This window comes from Podarcis gaigeae (assembly GCF_964106915.1).
Source record: "Podarcis gaigeae genome assembly, chromosome: 2".
In the NCBI taxonomy this organism is placed as follows: domain Eukaryota; kingdom Metazoa; phylum Chordata; class Lepidosauria; order Squamata; family Lacertidae; genus Podarcis; species Podarcis gaigeae.
In genome coordinates this window covers 85,357,923-85,372,801 of record NC_139679.1, presented here as the reverse complement: position 1 = coordinate 85,372,801, position 14,879 = coordinate 85,357,923, and the positions used below count along the sequence as shown (strand labels likewise).

General features: G+C 42.7%; 1 long non-coding RNA gene across 1 annotated transcript; it reads left to right on the top strand.

Moving 5' to 3' along the window:
• Window positions 1-2,347: 2,347 nt before the first annotated feature.
• LOC310836399 lies at window positions 2,348-13,134 on the top strand. The gene is made up of 4 exons (XR_014560079.1): window positions 2,348-2,403; window positions 8,486-8,636; window positions 10,743-10,854; window positions 13,108-13,134. It is a non-coding gene; the product is annotated as an uncharacterized lncRNA (long non-coding RNA).
• The last annotated feature ends 1,745 nt before the right edge of the window (window positions 13,135-14,879 follow it).

The window sequence follows — 14,879 nt, the reverse complement described above, 5'->3', positions numbered from 1 at the left end:
AGACTCTCTTGGAAGATGGAGGAAGCTTGTTTTCTGCTGCTCCAGAGGTAGGACTCAAACCAGTGGCTTCAAGTTACCAGAAAGGAATAACTTTCTGGCAGTAAGAGCTGTTGGACAGTGGAATGTACTTCCCCAGGAAGGGATGAACTCTCCTTCCTTGGAGGTTTTTAAGCAGAGGTTGGAATGGCCATCTGTGGGGGATGCTTTGAGATTCCTGCATTGCAGGGGGCTGGACTAGATATCCCTCAGGATTCCTTCCAACTCTACAATTCTATGATTCTAGGAGAAACCTGAAATGAATGTGTGTCCTGTGTGCGTAATGACTGCTCTACAGTGGTGTTTCCAAGTACCTGATTTTTCCTAAAATAGTGATTTGATTTTCATTTGGTTTATTATACTTCTGTGCCACTTTTCATTCAAATGAATACCAAAGTGGCTTACAAACAATAAATAACAATAACATGAGAGAACATAATTCAGAACAAATCCAAGCTGAATATCACAATTAAAGCAAAAGTCATGCAATAATGATTAGCAAATCAGTACAGTGCGTATAATCTATAAAAAGCAGTATTAACAGCATTAACAGAATAGCAACCAAAAAATAAACTAAGCACTGGTAAGTTCATACACACACACTCCACCCCCCGTGACTCATAATCTTTCACTCTATCCAGCTCATTAAAATGCACATACTGCCTGTGGCAGCAATTCCCTTCTGAAGATTCCTGAGGCTGGAAGTGGGGCAGCACAGGTGAAACCAACCAGCCCCTGATGGCAAACAGAGTCTCTCTCTCTCTCTCCCCTCACTTGTGCACACGTCCCCCTAATACACATTTTTGTATTCAGTTTTTGTTCTCCATTTTGCAACTACATTGCAAAATTCAGGATTCTGAAGGATAGCTGCATTTCAGTTCAACTATTGGGCCCAGAACTATGAATCAGATACATTCACATACCCTCCAAGATTCCTTTGATGAAAATAGGGACGTCCTATTCCACAATAACAATACAGTCGTACCTTGGAAGTCAAACAGAATCCATTCCGGAAGTCTGTTTGACTTCCAAAACGTTCGGAAACCAAAGCTCCTGCAGCCAATTGCAAGCCGCGGAAGCCCCACTGGACATTCGGCTTCCAAAAGAATGTTCAAAAACCGGAACACTCACTTCCAGGTTTCGATTGTTCAGGAGCCGATTTGATCAGGAGCCAAGGCAGTCAATATCCAAGGTACGACTATAGTAGTCATTTTCTTTTTTACACCAACCCATTAAACATTAAAAAACTTCACAAAGAGGGCTGCCTTCAGGTTTTAGATTTTTATTTTTCTGTCTTGATTTATTTACAGGATTTGGTTGCTTTTTTTAAATTAACATATAAAACACATACAGTTACATTTACACAATACATATACACAACACACTACCTTATTTTCATAGCATAAAACATACCTACATTATATAATACCTACCTATACTATACATATCAACATACCTACACACCTACCCCACACAGACACCCACCAAGTGACTTGACTTCCAGCAGTTCTTGTTATGCTAATTTATTTTTCCAATTGTCTTAAATGCATTTCATTATTTCTTTAATCTCTTCTTCTATCTTAACTTTACTCTCCTTTCACTCTAATCATTTTCTGGATTCACTCAATTTGTGTCAAAAGTTCTACTTTTTCCACATAGATTTTAATGTATTTCTTAAAGATAGCCCTTATTCACTTTTTGGACCATATCTCCTCTTATCCTCCCCATTAATTCGGCAATATGGAAGTATTCCATCATTTTAGATAGGCAGTCTGTTTTAGTTGGGACGGTGCTGCTTTCCCAATTTTTGGCAATTAATAACCTTGCTGTTGTAGTCGCATACATAATTATTGGTCTGACCGTTCTTTTTATTTCCTCTGACATGATACCTAGGAGAAAGGATTCTGGTTTTTCCCCCCAAATGAAAATCTAAACATCTTTTTCAATTCATTGTAAATATTTTCCCAGAATCTCACTATCTCTTTGCACTCCCACAACATGTGTAGAAAGGTTCCTGCCCCGTTGTTGCATCTCCAACAAACATCACTACAGTTTTTATGCATTTTTGCCAGTCTAACCGGACTGCCTTCAAATGTCTTCTAAAGGTTCAGGTGTCACATAACTCCATACCCTCCAACATTTATCTGATGAAAATAGGGACCCTAAGGAAAAGCAGGACATTATGGGATCAAATCAGAAACCGGGGTGGCTTCTGTAAATCTGGGACCGTCCCTGGAAAATAGAGACACTTGGAGAGTCTGGATTCATATTAAAATTCAAACCAAACAAATCCCCCCTCCATCCCTAGTGATGGCCACCAACATGAAAAAGGAATTGCTGTTGGAGACCAGTTGGTAGAAATCCCAGGTACTTGGTTGTGGGCTCCCTACAGGCCTCTAGGTAAGAAAAGGAACTATGTTGCACTATGATGGGCCTTTGACCTGATTCAGCAGGGCTCAGCTGCCCCCTCTGTGTTGAATCAGAGGTCTGAAAGAGGCCATTATGCACAATCAGTGTTCCCAATGACACAAAGATGCCTATGGCTGTACACGCAGAAGCCCCTTTCAGACCTTCAGCTGAATGCGTGAAAGTCGGGGCAGAGGCAGCAGATGTTCAGAGAATGGGGCAATGGCCAGTGGGCACAACAGTGCTGCCCCTCTATGTGTTCCGTTTGCACACCAGGAAGTCTGAAAAGGACTGTTTTTGAGCAATGCTCTTCTGCCTGGTGTATGAAGGCAGGTGGCCATTTCCCTTGCAATCTCTTAAGCAAAACTTTTTGGTGACTGATGAAGATGGAAGCTTATACCTTCTCTTCCCCCAAAATGTTTAGAATGCTGATGCACTTAAATCTTACTCATTCTTCCACAAAATCCCCTTCGCTTACTGCCAGCCATGTCAGTACCTGGTCAAAAGAATCACCTGAGCTTTCAATCATTCATAATAAGGGCAAAAAGTTTGTCTCTTTATGCACATGTGTGCTTTGACAAAATGGCAAGACGTCTAGCTGTGAAATAGGTGGTGACAAGAAGGACTGTGTTAGCAGTGATGGAGGCACAATTCAGATAGGTGACGTTATGTATGGTTATGTACACAATGTACTTCCCAAACCAACGCACAAACCAAAGCGTAGCTATCCTTCAATGATCACACTTTTTCAAATTTTGTGATTCAGTTTTCTAATTTAAAAAAATGTACAAAAATAGCACATATTATTGGAAAGGTGGGCATAAGAATACTTATATTGGTGAAAATGACACACAATAATGCATTTAGCGGGAAATTCTTGCAAAAATTGATGTATTAGGGGAAATGCACATACAAATGCACATGAATTTTCATGGAAACTCTTAACCTTTTATAGTCGAGGGTGTATCTCCGGACCAGAAGATACAGCTTCCAGTCAGATAGGAAGCCTAGCGTTCCGTAAACCATTGCATAGTTCTGTTTCTGTGTTGTTGTCGTCTAATAGCTTGCATGGATGCGTGGATGGATGCATTCGGGGTTTTTTAAGAATGCTTTCCTCTTGCACTGATATACTCACAAGCATTTCTTCGAGAGGAGACTGGGAGCTCACAACAGCTGCAAGTTGAAAAGGTTGGCTCTGGTGCTGAACATTTCAGAGAACAATTAGTGCTTCCAGTAAAACTCCAGGCTTGGCTGCAGAGAGGAGAATGATATGGGAGGGGGAACCGAAGGGGGGGGGAGAGAAAGAGAGACAGGAAGCGAAGCAGGAAGTGTGCATCGGCACTTCAGGAAGTTAGCGGTACACATTCCTAAGCAGTGGAAACCCGAGTCGCTCTTCCTGCAGCATGCCTGGAATGTTTCTGGCTTTGCTTGAGCCCTTCTGCTAACCTGGCAGCTCAAGGAGTGACTAACTCACTTGCTGTTTGGGATAAGGAGTGGGAAAGCTGAATGTTTCAGTGTGGGAAATGTCTTCTGTGGGTGGAATCCCATTGCAGTTATGCTTTCTAGGAGATGTGGGTCACTCTGAGAACTCTGGGATTCAAGGAGGATCACAGAACACATTGCACTGAGATGGATAATGGATGCAGAATATGCTGTTCAGGAAATCTCAGCTTTCTTATTTCAAAAAGTCTCAATAAATCTACAAACACACTGCGGAAGCCATCCTGGGCCCAGTTCTGCCAGGGGAAGAAAGATCTGGCCTCAACTTTGTGTACTCCTTTGCTCAGTCTACCCTTTATTAAAAAAAACCTTTCTACCACCATATAAAGGAGAAAATATTTCTAAAAGGATGCCCTTTATCAATCGGCCTTCAAACTTTCTGAGCTGTCCCTGAAGCCCCTCAGGGCAGCATGCAGGTATGAGGCCATTAAAATAAGAAAAGACCACAATAAGTTTTGGAAAGGAGGACTAAAGTTTGCTAGAATATGGAGTTTTAAGAAAAACATACTGCATGCAAAGTTTACAGAAAACCATCAAATTTCTCAATGGAGCAAAATATTTTTTTTTAAAATTCTGTTTATTAAGCTTTTACAAAATACATTAAACAGCAAGTAGACATAAAAAAGAGCAACAACAGCATTAAAAGACAAAAACAGAATAAAGAAAAGAAAAGCAAAATAAATGGAGCAAAATAAATGAATAAAGTGGATTAAAATGGTATCCACTTTCCCTGATGTTAAAATGTCCCTCACCTTACTGGACTCTCTGAGGACTCTTGCTATGGAGTACCAACCCTTAACTCTTCATTTGTCTCTCTTCCAGGCTCACAATTCCCAGAGTTCCCTGGAAAGAGAGATTGATCATAGTCTCCTAAAAACTCTCATGTCCCTTAACAAACTGCACTTCCCTCCACATTTCAGAGGAAAGGCAATGGGAGGGGTTTGTTATCTCTAGATTATGCCTGATGGGATAAGAGGCACTGAGATGCCGTCATGTTCACTGTGTGGTCCCTTATTGGCTGGGTTTCCTCATGGACCAGGATCCTTTATTGGATGGGATCATTCAGCAAAGAAAAAGGTTCTAAAAATGGCAGAGAAGTAGCAGGATCTTGGTGCTTCGTATACACTCCATTCTCCTGGATGAACTATAACTGTACCATGCTATGTACGCAAAAAGTAAGTTATCTGTATGTGCTGAAAAGCTTTTCTGAGTAAAGGGGCTTTCATAGTTCCATTCTCTTTTACTTTGGTAGCCCCGATTTTGTCCTCAAGACTGTGGCAATGGTGTTGCCAACACAGGGCTGCCTCCAGACTGCAATCCTAACCTCATTTACCAAGGAGCAAGCCCCATTGAATTCAGCAGGACTTACTTCTGAGTAGACATAGATCACATCCACTGTTTTTTGTTCAGCAGGCCAGAAATTATAACTCTGTGAGTGGAAAACTACAGCTCCCAGGATTCATTGGGGGAAGCCATGTGTTTTAAATGCATGGTGTGGATGAGCTCGTGGTTAGGACTGCAGCCTTAAGTCATGCTTAGAGTCTGTTCTAAGCATGACGAAGTCTGGAATCCAACTCATACTGTAGGTATTTTCATGAATATCCTGGTATTCCTGATCCTGACTTTATTTATTCACATTTCTTAAAGGCCTATCATGGTACATAGCCTAATGATAATTAGTTACCCAGACATCCTATGACAAAAGCAGAACTCTGCTTTCAGGAAAGGAAATCCCAGTTTCCCCAAGAGCCTGTGCATGCCAGAGAGCGCCTGCCATCATAGAGCAGGAAGAGTTTGTTAGGAATGAACAAGGAAGTGGAGCCAATGGCTCCACCAGCAGAGCAAAATTCTCACGACCGGAAAATTGGAAATAGAAAACTTGGGAAAAAATTACTAAGATCTTGAGAGCTAATAGTAAAATGTCTATGGAGTTTTGAAGCTAGACTGCATTGTTGCTGTACTCTAATGGTGGCTGGAAAAGCTAAAAGTTCATCTGCGATTTTTGTTAAGAGACAATCAAACAATTGAATGACTAGAAATAGGCAACAGTTTACATACTCTTCATCTACAAGAAGGGCCCAGTGGGACAATCAGGGTAGGGATATTGCAATTCCATTTTCTACAATCAGCATCATCAAGGAATTGGAAACCCTCTGTTTCTTTGTCCTAGTAGTTAACCCTGCTAAACCCATCAGGTGAAGGAACAAAACAAGTCCAGAGAAACAGCTGCTGCTATCATCTTGGAAGCCACTATTTCAAGGCACATGGTTTCTCTTACTCAGTGGTGCAATGGGTCAGTGCATCTGGCTGTTAACCTGAAGGTTGGTGGTTCGAGCCCACCCAGGGACGGCTGTGGGCAGGACTGCATATTTAGACGTACAGTGGTACCTTGGGTTACAGACGCTTCAGGTTACAGACACTTCAGGTTACAGACTCCGTTAACCCAGAAATAGTACCTTGGGATAAGAACTTTGCTTCAGGATGAGAACAGAAATTGTGCAGCGGCAGCATGGCAGTAGCAGCAGGAGGAGGAGCTAAACAAGAACAACTGGTATGTGGAAGCTTCCACGTAACTGAATTGCTGTACAGTGGTACCTTGGGTTACAAATGCTTCGGGTTACAAATGCTTCAGGTTACAGACTCCGCTAACCCGGAGGTAGTACCTCAGGTTAAGAACTTTACTTCAGGATGAGAACAGAAATCGCACAGCGGCGGCGTGGCAGGCCTCATTAGCTAAAGTGGTACCTCAGGTTAAGAACAGTTTCAGGTTAAGAACGGACCTCCAGAACAACTTAAGTTCTTAACCCGAGGTACCACTGTATCCATAACTTTACACGTCAGTGAAGTTATGAGAGGAAAGGTAATGTTGGTTTAAGGCTACCCAGGTAGAAACTCCATGTAGATGTACAGTACCAACCCCAGTGAGACACACCATTATTTTCTGAACCAAAACACATAGAAATATACAGAGTCAAAATTTTGGCAGGTTTTTCATTTTCTGCTCACAGATCTTCTGGGGGAACTCCTCATGGATGTTCAGTCTGAGCACAGTCACCTCTTTGTGCATTCCTTGACGTGACTTTCACTTCACAAGGACTCCTGCTAGAGAATGACCACACCAATTGACGTCGAGAGGCAACTAATCTTTAAGACAATAAGGCAAGGACAGGAAGGATCCAGGCACACCATGCCAAAAGTTCCTTTCAGACAAGATAATTCCAGGTGCCTCAGTGGTTTGAGTAAGATACAGCATCATGAGGCTGGGCGGAGGAATTGTCCTTGAAAATATGTACATAGACCCATTTCTTCCTGGCGCTGGGAGGTTTGGGCTGAGGCGGGAAGGAGGAGAGAGGGTGGAGGGGAGCCTTGCAGGAGGGTAACTGAGTGGGAGAGTGGGAGAGGAAGTTGGAGGGGAGGAAAAAGGGTGAGTCCAAAAAACCTTAAAGAGCAATTAGTCAAAGCTGAACTGTTTTTCTAAACTCTTAACGAAAACAAAGAGTGGGGCATGGCCCAGATGGTGCCAGGGGATCAAATAAACGTCGCACTCAGGAAGCAGGTGCTACTGGGAATGTTTCCTGCCAGCCTCACTGCTGCTCACAGCCGCTTTTATTATTTGTTATTTTTCATGACTGCAGCTGGGGTTTCCCTCCAGCTGTGTGGAAACATGTTTAAAGCTGGTTGTTACTGGAGCGCAGAAGAGGGAGGGCTCAGAAGGGCTGATCAACAAGCTGGAAATGTCAGGGTTTCTTGGGAAAGGTGTAAAGAACCATCTGGATCTGGTTTCCCTGGCAAGGCTGGGATTTCCTTGTCTAACCTCGTCAAAGGCCCTTCTCAATCGCACCACCTTCCTAGTTTTCTCAGGCCTGCAGTTGTGCCCGTTCTATCGTCCTTCCAAAACGAATGAATGGCTCCACTTTCTCATGCATGTTGCTTTGCCTTGAAAATATTGTCTGTGCGATAACAGAATCAGAAGTTGAAGACACCTGAGGATCACTTTGTCCAGAGTTTTCCAAAGATATTTCTGCAATTCAGAAAAAGCTAGCACCACTTCCCAAGATACATTCTGTCCAACCTGCCAAGTTTCAGTCAAGTCTCTCTGTAGTTATGTCGTCACTGCCTCTCATTCCATAGTGGTTCAGCCAGTTTCTGGTGCTACCAGGAGGTTGTAACTTCCCTCATCTAGTTACCGTGTAATGCAAGGGTGGGGAACTGGCTCACCTTAAAGGGACTTTTTTGACAAATGGGTGGGGCCACATGCCTGTCAATCATCTGACATCTTATGAAGTCAGCTAATTACACTTCAAAGGAAGAATCAAGAGTGCACTCAAATTCTTCCTTTCTAGCCATGCTTTAATTAAATTGGAAAACCCTAATTGAGCCCAATCCCTTCTAGAGCACTCATATGTTGCACAGGTAATGGTGGATCACAAGCAAGAGAAGGGACATAGGCATGCTTGTAGGACAAGGCCTGTATTTAGCAAAGGATATATAGGTGTGGCAGGTAAGCAACACTGAACAATTCTCCCCTATGGTTTTATTCAAGAAAGAATATTTCTGTGTCAGGGATCCAGTGGAGCACTTGTGTGAGAGGAAGGCACTTCCACTGACACTGAGTGTGAGACCCTGACCCTGGCTTTATCTTCAGCCTCTTCTGCTGCATCAAATGCTGCCCTGACTTTCAGAAGCAGCCTTTGGTAAGTGGTGAGGGGGGCAGTGAATAGCTGAGGGAAGAAGAAGGGGGCTCTGGTCTGCTCATGGTTTGTAGGATCAAAGCCTTTTTTTACACATTTTCAAAGCCTCGGGTGTGTGGGGTGGGGTGGGAATATAGTTCTGTGAAGAAACTTTCTTCATTACAATTCTAATGGATTACTCTGATTCTTTTATTGGTGGTGATGAAGGGGCAGGTGGATATATATGAGATTCAAAATGAGATGCTGGTACTTATATCTTGCTAAAAGTGTTGTGAGTACCAGCACAAAATGGCTGCCATAGTCAGCAAAAAAAGAGAGGTGATGTTATCTCATACTAGTGAGTTCCATCACACACAAAAACACTGCTTTTGTTGATTTCACATATTAATACGAAATCCTGCTTTTTGGTCAAAAACTCTCTCATAGTGACTAACGACAAAACAGTGCAGCCTCCTTAAAGAAGAAACTACAAATAATTAAAACACCCCAAACTACAACAAGTATAAAGCCATAAAGGAGTGGCTGAAGATCAAATTGATTAACGCACACAGAGTCCCAGTGTCTGCTGAAAGGCAAGCAGTGATGAGACCAAATGGGCCTTTTAAAGGAAGGCATTCCATAGTGTAGGGGCTACAACTGAAGAGCCCTTGCCTCTGGTGCCTGTTTGCCCCACTTCAACTGACAGGGAAAAACAGAGCAAAGCTTCTGCAGTTGATCTGAGCCCATGGACCATTTTGTATGGGAGGGGATATATTTCAGAAGACTTTGCCACTTAGGACTTTAAAGGTCAGCAAACACTAACATCGTGAAATTGAACAGGAACAAGTAAGGAAGAAGTGGAAATGGAACAGTATCGAGGTTGCGTTCTTCATATTTTTCAAAAACGGCTGCCTCTCTTTATCATGTCAGAAGCTTTCATGGACTAGAGTCCACATCGTACTTCAGATGAATTGGACTGTAGTCCACAAAAGTTTAGGCAAAAATCAGATTTGTTAGTCTTTATGGTTCCATAAGTCTCTTTGTTAGCTTTGTGTCAACAGGCTTAGATGGCTGCTCCTCCGCAAATAGGTGCTAATACTAACTCTTCTTGCTATGAAGTAGACAGCAAGTAGTGTTCAACTGGAGCAGCAGCACAGTTAAACAACAAGCCTTCCATCCTGCCCTTTCCACCCACTGATGTGTTCTACTCAGCCAAAATGTCCAAGAACCATTTAGAACCCCTGGTCTCCAAAACAGGGCCGACCAGAGGGAATATCATTAAGCATGGGCAGTGATTAGCCAGGCCTTCTCCAGAAACTTTAGTACATAGTGTTCTTTACCTTGAAGCCTCATAGGTGCTGGGACTGAGTCATCTACAAGGTGGAGAGCAACTCCACTGAAAAGCCACCAGCCGGCAACATCTTTAGTTATAAAACAACGTCACCTTTCAAACATGGGCTGCTTGGTACTTAACCCAAATGCATTCTTTGTTCCTTCATTGCCTGCTTGAGAGACTGAGCTCCTCCACCAAACCCCTGTTACAGAGGACACCCATCAGCAGGCCCATAGCAAGATCAGGAGCAATATAGGTAATGCCAGGTGTCCAATCCATCGAGGGTTGGGTAGCGATCAGTACTAAATCACAATGTTGGTAGCTAGGAAGCTAAAGGTTAGTGGTAGAGCATCAGCTTTGCAAGCAGGAGGTCCTAGGTTCAGTCCCCAGCATCTTCTAGGACTGGGCGAGACAGCTATGTTGTTCAGATATTCATTTATTAATTCCTATAGTAAAGCCAGTCTTATCCCTAACACTCAGGTGGCCTATGTTTTCTTAACTCATTCATCTTGAAACCTGTGACCAAGGCCATTCCCATTTAGCCTGGGGAGGAACTCAGTCTGAGAGATAGTGATGTCCCCAATGTCACTATATCTATGTCTAGGGAAATGTGGCCCCAAGCCTAACGCTACCCTTGTATGAGGGATACATATTGAGTCCACCTGCTCTGTCTTACCTGTCCAATCGTATGCACATCCACACACAAACCCTCGCACACACGCAATGCAACCTGACAACTGCCTCTCAAAGATCAGCGACAGAGTTATTACTAATGCACATTATTTCCTGTTTCCTAGGGTGAAAGCAGATGTCTGCTTACCGCATGTTCGCTGCTTAGAAATGTCCCACATGGCAGCTCCTAACCGCATGGGGATGCGGCCATCTGTAAGTGCCTGGACATGTGGTGAGGTGAGCCTTATCACACTTCTGCAACCACTCAGAAATCCACATAAACAAGGGGGTGTGGGAATGCTCTGGTTGCCGTGTGGCTGAAACCTATAGGCAACTACCTTCCCATTCAGTTAGAGCCACCGTGAGACGTTTTAAAGGGGAGGGACCATGTGGTCAGGGGCAATTTGCCCTCCCATGCATTGTGCACTGCATCACACTGCCTCCTCAAAGTCTGCAAAAAGAAAAGTCATTTTCCCCCTACATAGCCAGGATATCCCCCACAATAAATTGCCATCACTTGCTAGAAGCTGCACTTCTGTTACAACACCTATATTGACACAAACTCACCCTTTTCTATCACTATACCAATTTGTGAGATTCTTTTTTTAAAAAAAAATCACCATTCTTTATTTCAGTTATTATTATTATTATATTTTTGCTGGCTGTGTCCTCTTCTGCTGTGCAAACCCAGTGCTAGTCTGCTCAGCTCACTCATCTCCATCATTTGTTATTTGAAAAAGAAAGTGTCAAAGGGTAACAAAACTGCGCTGCAGATTTGTGGACCATTAACCCAGCTTTCATCTGCATCTGCCTTGCCATTTCATACTATGAACCTCTTAAATGTTAATGCCAAGTGCTCCCCATTCCCCCAAGTGGTGAGAAGTCCAGAGGCAAGACTATGTATATATATATATATGCACACACACACACACACACACACAGTTGGAGGAAGCAACCAGGTTCCTAAATAGGCAACAACACCATGGATCCTGCTTCGGCATCCCCATAGCAAAAGTGGGGAGCCCTACACCCCCAGAGGTGGGGGCCTTCTTCATATGGAAATGCTCCAAATGGGAACCAAATAGCTGGCGTCCCTTGATGTGCCATTGGGTGATGATGATGATGATGATGATGATGATGATGATGATGATGATAATAATAATAATAATAATAATAATAATAATAATAATAATAATAATATATTATTTATACCCCGCCCATCTGGCTGGGTTTCCCTAACCACTCCAGGCAGCTTCCAACAAAATATTAAAATACAATAGTCCTTCAGATGGCAGGAGGTTCTAAAGAGCATCCGTACTGCAGAGCCTGCAAGCTCTATGGTCACCTGTCAGCCTCCTCTCTTCACTAGAACCATCAATCCAACTTTTATTGCTTTGTTGACATGAACGCTGTTGCCTGTGGTGACAAGTGAGGGCAGTGGAAACCATTCTGCATGGACTTACCCTACATGGTTGGTTGTTTATGAAATCTGGCCTTGGAAAAAAGAGACAGTTTGCTCTTTGGATTCCCTCTCGGAGCCTCAGGATACAAACTTTCCATTAGCACTGGTTGGGTGTGTGCAGCTATGCGCTTGCAAAGGCCAGCAATGGAATATACTGCTAAATATAACACAATCCGGAAACAGGTGAGTGGAGAAGTCAAGTGCATTTATTACAGGAGAGCTTTCAGGCTGTCAGTCCTGTGGGCAGTCTATACAGGGTGTCCTTTGAATCACTCCCACTTATTTCCCATTACCATTAACAGCGACCCGCCCTCCATTAGCCTGAAGGGAACACCCCATGGAGTCTTTTATGACCACCTGACCACCTGACCAGTGATGGGAGGGGCTTCCTCATCAAGGGCAGCAACCCTGTTTTATGGCATTTCCTCCCGCAGCTTTTACTTCTCATGTAACTTTTTAAGTCAAAGTGCGCAATTTAAGTAGCATGTTGAGTGCACATAGTGCTCTGTGATCATGTTTTGAAGTGACACTGAAGATGGGCTAATTCCCTTCCTCCAGCAATTTTTATTTCACATGCAAGTTTTTAAGCCAGTGTATAGAACTTCCGTTGTACAAAGGGCTCTATAATCATAATCTTTTGAAGCAACCATCCAAGGTGCACTAATTCACATTCCATTTTACAAACGAAGAATTGAATCTGAGTGGGAGAGACTAGCCTACAGTCTCACACCAGGACAGAAAAAAACCTAAGCCCAACACTATCTTTTGTATTTCACCAGCCCCAATGTGCCAGAAGAACTCTCATGCACCATTTGTTTTGTCTCTCATTGATTTGACTAGGTGGGCAAGCACCACCCATTTATAAAAGTTGATGAGCCTGGAAAACAGCTCAAGTGCACCAAATTATTTACCATTTAACATTCCATGCAAACTCAGTTGGTGATCAGTTCCATTGATTGAAAAAACCGAAAGCTGGTCACCACCAGGGCTGAACTTACCAGGAAGCGGTTGTGTGTTTTCATTCACAGGGAAAATAGCAATTCTGTGGAGTGCCATCCGGAAAATAGTGCAGAAAGAAAGGGTTAACTCCCCAAGCCACGATCCAGACCAAATTTCCCTGTATAGCTGCAATTAAACTGCTTTAAAAAAAAAAAAAGAGGGAAATCTGATCACGGACCTTAAGTGTCATGCCTAGTTTGGTCCTCAAGCTCTTCTTGAAGATGCTCAGCCAATTTATTATGTATATATCCTCAAAGAGGTATATGTAAGATTCTCACCTGGTCTCCTATCCATACACTGACGCAATCCAGACTTGCTTAACTTCTTTTAAAAAAACATGTACAGCACTACAGGTGTTTCGTAATGTGTGTGGTCAGTCCTATTCCTTATTCTTGGTGGTGGTGGGGAACATTAGCTTATTCACATCAGTTTTGTGAGATAGGTCATGATAAGAGGTTTCCAGTGAATAGGCCATGGAAGGGAAACTCAGAGCAACACACAATGACTTGCCCAAGGCTATCAAATGTGTGGGATTCAGCAGAATTTAAATCCAAGTCTAAAAATTCCCCTCTGTATGTGGAGAGAACAAGGCTGAGTGAAGTATGGGCTCATTCGCCCTGTCCCTGTCAGTTGAGAAAATATGGTGTACATTTACATTCCGACTTGGCCTATGAGGCCAGTTCTGTACCAGCACACTCCCTCAAGCAAAATGAAACTTTTGGTGCTTAGTTGGTAGGGAGACACTCAAACGTGGCAGCAGAACCTAGCTTTCTTGGAGACACTATTTAACTGGAGTTTGCAGGGACTGAGCTATTCTGAAAGGAACTGGCCCTGCTGCAGGTGCCACAGAGTATTCATTCCGCATACTATTCTTTTTTCTTGTTACAAAATTGTACACACATAAATAATTAAACATGACCAGACTAAGCAAAAATGGGCCACCAGGGGAGTAAAATACTAAACATATTCTTTTACAGTCCATAACAATGAAGTGATTTCTGTACACCAGTAAAATGAATTCTTCAGTTAACCAACTTGGGAAACACAGAGGGATGCGAGTGAGCCAATGAGTATTGCCTGCTTATCTATACCAGATTGCAATACATATGTGCTGAAGGTATTTCTCATCTATGTGTTGTTTTATTTGTATATTTAATGACACCATACACTGTAAAAATGATCTTGTTTTCTCTTGTTCCACACTTGTAAGAAATCAATATTTTAGTGTGGTAGCACCTGCACTTTGGGACTCCTCGCCTATTGACAGGCGACTTCACTATACACTTTTCGGCACCTGCTTAAAGCATTTTTGTTTAGGTGAGCCTAGCCAGACATGTAAAAATTACATGTGCTTCATTTTTAGCTACTGTTGATTTTAAACACCTTTTGAACACCTGTTTTTAACTGTCTTTTTTATAATGCAAAGGATTTACTTTATATTGTTGTAAACTGCTTAGATGTGGACTTTTCATGAGTGGTATATAAATTTTGTTAAATCTGTCTGTTAAAATATATGCAGAGCAGATGCATTGAAAACACTGCCCTCTGCATTGGAGCACCACAGAGTGAGCAGTTGTCAAATTACATGGGGAGGGAATGCTAATAGCCTGGAGAAAATACTTTCGAAATAATGTGAATAAGTCTGGACACATGAGTCCTTCCTCTTCTCATCCCCAGCACAGCGGTGGGGAAAATATCAGAAGTTTTCACTTCTACTTTCAGCTACCCACAGATTCTTGTCATGTCCAAAGTGGGGAATACAGTTAGTGTTAACAATAGTGCATTGAAATAAGCCAGGATG